This window comes from Euleptes europaea, chromosome 1 (assembly GCF_029931775.1).
Source record: "Euleptes europaea isolate rEulEur1 chromosome 1, rEulEur1.hap1, whole genome shotgun sequence".
NCBI lineage: Eukaryota > Metazoa > Chordata > Lepidosauria > Squamata > Sphaerodactylidae > Euleptes > Euleptes europaea.
This window is the reverse complement of record NC_079312.1, coordinates 180,904,499-180,914,405: the sequence shown is the minus strand read 5'-3', so window position 1 is coordinate 180,914,405 and position 9,907 is coordinate 180,904,499.

Here is a 9,907-nt window from a genome sequence, read left to right as displayed (position 1 = left end):
GGGGGGGGGAATGGTTGAGAGCTCTGAGCATGGAAACGCTCCCTCCCAGTCACATCTGTTTGGTACTTGCTTCATGCAGGCCCAACATGTGCGCAGTGTATCACAGGACAAGAGTGAGAGAGCCAGCGTGGCGTAGCGGTTAAAGCGTCGGGACTAGGATCTGGGAAACCCAGGTTCGAATCCTTACTCTGCCAAGGCAGCTTGCTGGGTGACCTTGGGCCGGTCACGCTCTCTCTGCCCGGCCTACCTCACAGGGTTGTTGTGAGGGTTAAAGGGGGGAGACGAGAACGATGCAAGCCATTTCGTTGTTCCCATTGGGAAGGAAGGTGGGATTTTTGAGCAATCTGCCTTTCAGGGGAAGGGGTTTGCCATCAGTAGTATTCTCATTGGCAACCTCAGAACTCTGTTTGGAAGGAAGCCTCCATCATCATTAAGAGATCAGCCCAGGATTGCTCCAGACTCTTGATTCCTTGGTCAAAACTCTCTTTCCCAGGGTGCCGGGTGGGCTCACTTCCTCTCCCTCCCCATTTTTCATTCCTGCTTGGAAAAATGGGGTAGATTAGGATGAGTACAAGGATGTTCCAGCGTGGTGTAGTGGTTAAGAGCGGTGGTTTGGAGTGGTCGACTCTGATCTGGTGAACCGGGTTCGATTCCCTGCTCCTCCACAGGAGCGGTGGAGGCTAATCCGGTGAACTGGATTGGTTTCCCTACTCCTACACATGAAGCCAGCTGGGTGACCTTGGGCTAGTCACGGCTCTTTTCGAGCTCTCCCAGCCCCACCTACCTCCCAGGGTGTCTGTGTGGGGAGGGGAAGGGAAGGGGATTGTAAGCCGGTTTGATTCTCCCTTAAGTGGTAGAGGAAGTCGGCATACAAAAACCAACTCTTCTTCTTCCTTCAGTAGCCAGGTCAAGAAACAGAAATGGTTTATTGACCTGGCAGTCTTTAACCTGGCAGTCTTTACGGAGCGGCTTGACAAACACTTGTCAGGGATAAAAACATAAGAAAGGCCCTGCTGGATCAGACCCAGGCCCATCAAGTCCAGCAGTCTGTTCACACAGGGGCCAACCAGGTGCCTCTAGGATGCTCTAGGCTGATCCTCCGTTAAGCAGGGGGTTGGACTAAGTGGCCCTGTGTGGCCCCTTCCAACTCCTATGATTCTATGACTATGAAGATGGGCGGGCTGTTTGTGAGCAGGGAAAGGGGTGAGAATAGGGGCATCTAAGTTGGGGGCCCACCCTGACCTGGATGGCTCAGGCTAGCTCGATCTCATCAGCTGTTAGAAACTAAGTGGGGTCAGCCCTGGCTAGTGTTTGGATGGGAGACCTCCACAGAAGTCCACTGTTGATGGCAGGCAAAGGCAAACCACCTTTGTGTATCTCTTGCCTTGACCTGGATGGCCCAGGCTAGCTTGATCTCATCAGGGTCACCTCTGGTTAATACTTGGATGGGAGACCACCAAGGAAGTCCGGGGTTGCTACGCAGAGGCAGGCAATGGCAAACCACCTCTGCTCATCTCCTTGCCTTGACCTGGATGGCCCAGGCTAGCCTGACCTTGTTAGCTACGCAGGGTCAGCTCTGGTTAGTACTTGGATGGGAGACCACCAGGGAAGTCCAGGGTTGCTACGCAGAGGCAGGCAATGGCAAAACCACCTGTGTCTGTCTCTTAACTTGAAAACCCTACGGGGTGGCCCTAAGTGAACAGCAACATGATAGCATTTTACACACACACACAAGTTGGGGTCCAGCACCGCGTCCCCTGTTGCTTCTTCCTTGCTGTTCCCAAAAATCAAGAGGTCCTGGGGCAGAGACCTGCCTGGTCTCTGTGGACCAACTACGGCGGCCAGGCGGCCATCTCTGTTGGCTCTCCCACCACTTAGCGTGACTTGTTCAAAATTGACCAGAGCGCAGGGCCTTTTCCACGGTGGCTCTGGCTCTGTGGAATGGGCTCCCTGAAGAGGTGAGATGGGACCCCTCCTTGGAGACCTCCAGGAGGCGCTGTGAGGCCTGCCCATTGGCCAGGGTTTTTGAGGAGGTTGGAATGGCGGGCATCTTTTAAGGGGAGGAGGGAGGAGAGAGAAACGTTTTTAACTCGTTACTGTAAGCCGCCTTGAACCACGAGGAAAGGTGGGATATAAATGTTTAAATAAATAACAAATAAATAAGGCAAACCCTCTGGCCATCATAAAGGAGAGAGAAATTGTTGCTGATGTTTTGTGGTGGAAGGAAAGCACTTTGCACATGCTCAGAACCGCCCCTGTCTTTCTTAGTACTTAATATGTTGACCTGTAGAATCCTGGTATTTAAAATATTCGAGCCGGCAACTGCTTGAAGACTGTTTTCGCTGATTTATATTCTGCTTTTTTAGCCAATTAATTAATTGAGTAAACTTGTATATTACCATACTGTCGCGATGGATTCCTTTTTGACATAACTTAAAATTTAATAAACAGAACACTAATTAGAAGAAACTCCCATCTCCTTTTACGTTCCTTACTAGGGTAATAACACCACCGTTAAAAATGCCTGAGAACCTAAAACGTGCAAATAAAAATTGGTTCCTCTCAGATGAATGCTGATTTAAGCCGTCCAGCCCCAAAATATAATAATAATGATGGGTCTCCCTTAAACTAAAAGACAGGCAGACAGACAGATACAGAACACATTCAGATTAGCATGAAACTCGATCGATCGATCGACAGATAGATACGGAACACAATCAGATTAGCATGAAAACAGATTATTGATCGACACACAGACAGATATGGAACACATTCAGATTAGCATGAAACCTAAGAGTCACCCTGCCCAGCAAATTCTTCATCCTAGGATTACAGTTAGCATCGCCAACTACAGGTTGGGAAAATCCTGGAGATTTGGGGGTTAAGCCTGGGGGGCAGAGTTTGGAGAGGGGAAGGACCTCAGCAGGGTATAATACCATATTCATCCCCCAAAGCTGCCATTTTCTCCAGGGGAACTGACCTTTGTCACCTGGAGGTCTCCCATCCAAATATTAGCCAGGACCAAGAGCAGGGCTTACAATATGGTATTATTATTATACCATACCATAATAATAATAATAATAATAATAATACCATATTGTAAGCCCTGATCAGAATGGCCCAGGCTAGTCCAATCTCAGGAGCTGAGCAGGGTTGGCCTTTATTAGTTCGTGGATGGGAGACCACCAAGGAAGTCCAGGGTTGCTGCACAGAGGCAGGCAACGGCAAACCACCTCTGAGCATCTCTTGCCTTGAAAACCATATGAGATCACCATAAACCGCCTGTGATTTGACAGCACTTTCCATCAACGATACCATTTACTTCTTGCTTAGCATGTCATGCTTAATACTTAATTCACAGTGGGTAGCCGTGTTTGTCTGCAGTAGTAGAAAAGGGCAAGAGTCCAGTAGCACCTTAAAGACTAACAAAAATATTTTCTGGCAGGGTATGAGCTTTCGTGAGCTACAGCTCACTACCTTCAGATACCTCTTTAATACTTAATGTTTGTTTCAGATTTTTTGCTCGTTTCAGATTTCTACGATCCCAGTCCTATCACATTGCTTATGAGACGTTTCACCTGACTGATTACAGGGACCCGCGCTGGGTAATTTGCCACAGAGAATGGCAGAGAATAAATAGCGTGCATATAAACAAACAAATAAATGCAAAGACGAAGTTCCTTCTCTCTCTCTCCCCAAACATTCATGACGAATTAAGCACTTGTCCGTAAAAGCATACAAATCCTTTAGAGGGCACTGTAAGCCCATTTGGAAATGTCGGTGCCAATCTGATTTATCACTTCCACTGTGGTTTCCCAATGGTGTGACCTTGCAATTGGATTATTTGAAACCAGGGCAACCCAAAATGCTGCCCAGATCACTCAAGGTCTTTTCCTAAGAACATAAGAAAAACCCTGCTGGATCAGACCAAGGCCCGTCAAGTCCAGCAGTCTGTTCCCACAGTGGCCAACCAGGCCTCCAGGAAGCCCACAAACAAGACGACTGCAGCAGCACCATCCTGCCTGCGTTCCAAAGCACCTAATGTAATAGGATGTGTCACTGGCAACCAAGATCAGGTTAATTCATGCCATCGTATTCCCTATTACTATGTATGGGTGTGAGAGCTGGACAATGAAGAAAGCTGATAGGAAGAAAGTAGACTCCTTTGAAATGTGTTGGAGGAGAGTGTTACGGATACCCTAGACCGCCAAAAAAAAAAAATCAGTGGGTTTTAGAACAAATCAAGCCTGAACAGACCCTAGAAGCTAAAATGACTAAACTGAGGCTATCGTACTTTGGACATATTATGAGAAGACGAGTCACTGGAAAAGACAATCATGCTAGGAAAAGTTGAAGGCAGCAGGAAAAGAGGAAGACCCAAGAAGAGGTGGATTGACTCTATAAAGGAAGCCACGGCCCTCAATTTGCAAGATCTGAGCAAGGCTGTTAAGGATAGGACACTTTGGAGGACATTGATTCATAGGGTCGCCATGAGTCGGAAACGGCACTTAGTACACACACACAATGTAATAGACATGCTCCTCTGAACCTGGAGAGAATAGGTATGTGAAGAAATCTGTTTTGAATCTCTCACCCTCCAGCTTAAGCAGATGACCCGGCATTCTAGTATTATGAGAGAGGGAGAAAATCTTCTCCCTGTCCACTCTCTCCACACCACACATAATTTTATAGCCCTCTATCATGTCTCCCCTTCTTTTTCCAAGCTAAACAGCTTGTGTTTCATAGATTACACCAAAGCTTTTGACTGTGTGGATCGTGAAAAGCTATGGCTGGTTTTAAAGGAAATGGGTGTGCCACTACATCTGATCGTTTTGATGCGCAACCTGTACTCTGGACAAGAGGCCACAGTTAGAACAGAATATGAAGGAACGGAATGGTTTCCAATTGGCAAAGGTGTCAGACAAGGATGTATTTTATCTCCCTAGCTCTTCAATCTATATGCAGAACATATAATTAGGAAAGCTGGATTAGATTTAGATGAAGGTGGAGTGAAAATTGGAGGGAGGAACATTAATAATTTGAGATATGCCGATGAGACTACATTATTGGCAGAAAATAGTGAAGATTTGAAACGACTACTGCTGAAAGTTAAAAGAGAAAGTGCCAAAGCAGGACTACAGATGAACATCAAGAAAACAAAAGTAATGACTACAGGAGAATTACACAACTTTAAGGTTGACAATGAGGACATTGAAATTGTTCAAGACTTTCTATTCTCTTGGCTCCACCAACAACCAAAAGGGAGACTGCAGCCAAGAAATCAGAAGGAGATTGAGACTGGGAAGGGCAGCCATGAAGGAGCTAGAAAATATTTTGAAGTATGAGGATGTGTCACTGGCCACCAAGACTAGATTAATTCATGTCATCGTAATCCCTATTACTATGTATGGGTGTGAAAGCTGGACAGTGAAGAAAGCTGATAGGAAGAAAATAGATTCCTTGGAAATGTGGTGCTGGAGGAAAGTGTTACGGATACAAATCAGTGGGTCATAGATCAAATCAAGCCTGAACTGACCCTAGAAGCTAAAATGACTATTGTATTTTGGTCACGTCATGAGACGACAAGAGTCACTGGAAAAGACAATAATGCTAGGAAAAGTTGAGGGCAGCAGGAAAAGAGGAAGACCCAACAAGAGATGGATTGACTCAATAAGGGAAGCCAAACCCCAAAAGGGGTTGGGAGTGGAAAAGGTTTAAGAAGCCCTGATCTAGTCCAACCCCCTGCACAATGCAGGGAATTCACAACTACCTCCCCTCCACCCAGTGACCCCCCTACTCCATGCCCAGAAGATTGGGGGGGAGGGAAACCCTCCAGGATCCCTGGCCAATCTGGCCTAGCGGAAAATTCCTTCCTGACCCCAAAGTGGTGACTGATCAGCATTTCCTTGGGCATGTACGATAAGCAGCTTAGGCAGATCATGAAAGGGAGAGGGCTGTGGCTCAGTGGTAGAGCATCTGCTTGGCATGCAGAAGGTCCCAGGTTCAATCCCCGGCATCGCCAGTTAAAAGGAATAAGCCAGTAGGTGATGGGAAAGTCCTCTGCCTGAGACCCTGGAGAGCTGCTGCCAGTCTGAGTAGATAATACTGACCTTGATGGACCAAGAGTCTGTTCAGCATGAAGCAGCTTCATGGGTGTTTGAGGGGCCAAGGCTCAGTGGTAGAGCATCTGCTTGGCATGCAGAAGTTCCCAGGTTCAATCCCCAGCATCTCCAGTTCAAGGGACCAGGCAAGTAGGTAATGTGAAAGACCTTTGCCTGAGACCCTGGAGAGCCGCTGAGGCGACAATACTGACTTTGATGGACCAAGGGTCTGATTTAAGGCTTCCTTTAGGCAGGGGCTGAGGTTCAGTGGGAGAGGTTCTGCTTGGCATGCAGAAGGTCCCAGGTTCAATCCCCAGCATCTCCAGTTAAAGGGACTAGGCAAGTAGGTAACGTGAAAGACCTTTGCCTGAGACCTTGGAGAGCCGCTGCTGGTCTGAGCCGACAATACTGACTTGGATGGACCAAGGGTCTGATTTAAGCCTTCCTTTAGGCAGGGGCTGAGGTTCAGTGGGAGAGCCCCTGCTTGGCATGGGGAAGGTCCCAGGTTCAATCCCCAGCATCTCCAGTTAAAGGACCAGGCGAGCAAGTGATGGGAAAGACCTCCGCCTGAGACCCTGGAGAGCCGCTGCCAGTCAGAGTAGACAACACCTTGATGGACCAAGGGGCTGATTCAGTAGAAGGCAGCTTTGCGCGTTCAGAGCCTGCTGCCCCCCCAGCCTACAAAGACCCGCTCCTCGCCCAGCCCCCAAGGAGGTGTGTGAATGGGGGGTGGGTGGGAGGAGAGCCGCCCCCCCAGCTCCAGCCTGTCCTTCCCCGCCGGGCTCCGGCCCAGCCCCCCTCCCCTCCCGGCTCGGTTTTGCGCGGCGTCTCCGGGCGCAGGAGGGAGGGCGGGAGGGAGGGAGGCGCTGCGAGCGGCGCTTATGCAACCGGCTGACCTACTAACACACATTCGGCGGGCCGGGCCGGGCGAGGAGGAGGAGGAGGAGGAGGAGGAGGAGGAGGAGGAGGAGGGCGGCGGCGGAACAGCAGCCCGGGGACGAGGAGGACGCGGCGGGGGAGCCCGGCGCCAGGGTGCCGGTGAGTGGCGGCCGGGGGGGGGGGCGTGCACCGCGCCTCCCCCGCTTTGCACGCGCGCGCTTTGTTCGCTCGTGGGAAAGGGCTGCATGGCGCGCGGGGGGCGGGGGCCCCTCTCCTTCCCCCCCCCCGGTCCGTGCTTTCGTGCCTCCGTCTCCTGCAGCCACAAAGCTCGGTGCGCCTATGTGCGCGCGTGCATGCATGCATGCATGCATGCATGCACCCGGGCTGGGAAGGTCTCCTGCGCGCGTGCATCCGGGCTGGGAAGGTCTCCTGCGCGCCTGCAAGGTCTCCTGCGCGCTTGCATTCAGGCTGGGAAGGTCTCCTGCGCGCGTGCATTCAGACTGGGAAGGTCTCCTGCGCGCGTGCACCCGGGCTGGGAAGGTCTCCTGCACGCCTGCAAGGTCTCCTGCGCGCTTGCATTCAGGCTGGGAAGGTCTCCTGCGCGCGTGCATTCAGGCTGGGAAGGTCTCCTGCGCACGTGCACCCGGGCTGGGAAGGTCTCCTGCACACATGCATCCGAGCTGGGAAGGTCTCCTGCGCGCGTGCAAGGTCTCCTGCGCGCGTGCATTCAGGCTGGGAAGGTCTCCTGCGCACGTGCACCCGGGCTGGGAAGGTCTCCTGCACACATGCATCCGAGCTGGGAAGGTCTCCTGCGCGCGTGCAAGGTCTCCTGTGCGCTTGCATTCAGGCTGGGAAGGTCTCCTGCGCACGTGCACCCGGGCTGGGAAGGTCTCCTGCACACATGCATCCGAGCTGGGAAGGTCTCCTGCGCGCGTGCAAGGTCTCCTGCGCATGTGCATTCAGGCTGGGAAGGTCGCCTGCACACATGCATCCGAGCTGGGAAGGTCTCCTGTGCGGGTGCAAGGTCTTCTGCGCGCGTGCATTTAGGCTGGGAAGGTCTCCTGCGTGCGTGCACCCGGGCTGGGAAGGTCTCCTGCGCGCATGCCCTCCCCGGCTGGCACACGCACGCCTCGCTGCCACGCGTGGGGTGCTGCGCAGGAGAACTTCCCGGCAGGATTGTTCCCCTCCCCCCCTAGTATGTACACATAACAACACAACCGTTCCAGCTCCTCCTCTTGACCTACTTTCCTTCCCCTCCCTTTTCTTTTTGCAGGGCGTGAGTGCTGTGTATGTGTGTGTTTGTGCGAAGCAGCCAAGCCTAGGAAAGGCACCCATTGTCAAGTGAACACCCCCCCCCCCAATTTGGCAAATGGTTTCAGGGGAAATTTTGACAGCCGTTGAAATGAAACTCGGGTTCCTTTTTTTCTTGAATCTTGACCAAAACATTGAATGGGAAAGGCAGAGGGTTGAAGGCCTTCAACCTGTTGGGAGGGGCAGGCCTTGAGCAATGTCCTGGGTGCCTGTGAGCATGAGCAGAGGGCTTTGGCCGCACACCTGAGGAAGCAGAGCCAGCCGCTGCTCTGAGAACTGTTGGGCAGGGGTAGCCGTGTTGGTCTGCAATAGAAGAGGTCGATTCGAAGGCCATTTACACACAGGAGGTTTTGCCTTGGATTCGCCGCTCTCTACATGCACATTTCCCCCATCCGAATTCTCAAAACTCTGCATGGGGGGCTTATTGTTGAGTTTCGAGAATTCAGATGGGGAAAATGCGCATCTACAGACCGGCGAATCCAAGGCAAAACCTGCTGACCGTCAATGGCCTTCGAAGTCCAGCAGCACCTCAGAGACCGACAAGATTTTCAGGGTAGGAGCTGTCGAGAGTCAAGCTCCCTTCCTCAGATACCTTGGACCCTTGGAAACCTCTACCCCCAAAAATCTTGCTGGTTTCCGAGGTGCTCCTGGACTCGAATCCTGAGAGCTGGGAGGGAGAAATCCGGTCTAGAGAGCCGGGGTTACACTTTGGGGCACTCTGCAGGCAGCATGGAATGGTGGTCTTCCGATAAAGTTGTCGACATGTGCACAGGAATGCGTGTAAGGAAATGTATGCTCGTGGTGTGCCTGACACCACGCACAGGTTCTCTTTCCCTCCTTCCTGCCCCAGGGGTACACACGTCTGTTGCATTTGCTTGCCACATGTAGAAACAGACCCTTGCACGCACCACACTAGAAAAGAGGGCTGATGGTCGGTCAGCCCCCTCCCCAGTGAACCAGTGGCCAGTTTCCGGCGGGGCACCGAGCCCCTCCTGGTGCGGAGGGTGGGGGCTTGTAAAAAAACATGGAACCGGGGAGACTTTGGTCTGAACCACTGAAGCACTTCTCATGTTCTGAACAAGAATGCATGTTCAGCATCCTTTAACACACGTTGGTGTTACAGTAACTGTAAACGGAAGCTGAACATATGTGGTGTAGTGGTTAAGAGCGGTGGTTTGGAGCGGTGGACTCTGATCTGGAGAACTGGGTTTGATTCCCCACTCCTCCACGTGAGCAGCGGAGACTAATCTGGAGGAAAAGGCTCATTTCCAGCGCTGGCAGGAACGGGACATGGGAGGCTATCATGGAGCGATGCTTCATGACTGGGCAGTTGTGGGAAGTCCTGCAGAGATGGGGCACAGAGGAGGGGACACGGCTTTTGGCGGCGCGAGTCATGGGCTTTCGGGAAGGGCATTCGGGCTGCAGAGCGAAGGAAGAACCCCGAGAAGGGTTTCACCCCAAAGCGAGCTGAAGTCTGCAGGGATGCTGCCCTCCCAAGGGAATTCCAGCATTGCTGTTGGTGTGCTGAAAATCCTGTTGATCCAGCGTGGTGTAGTGGTTAAGAGCGGTGGTTAGGACCAGTGGACTCTGGTCTGGAGAACCGGGTTTGCCTTTTC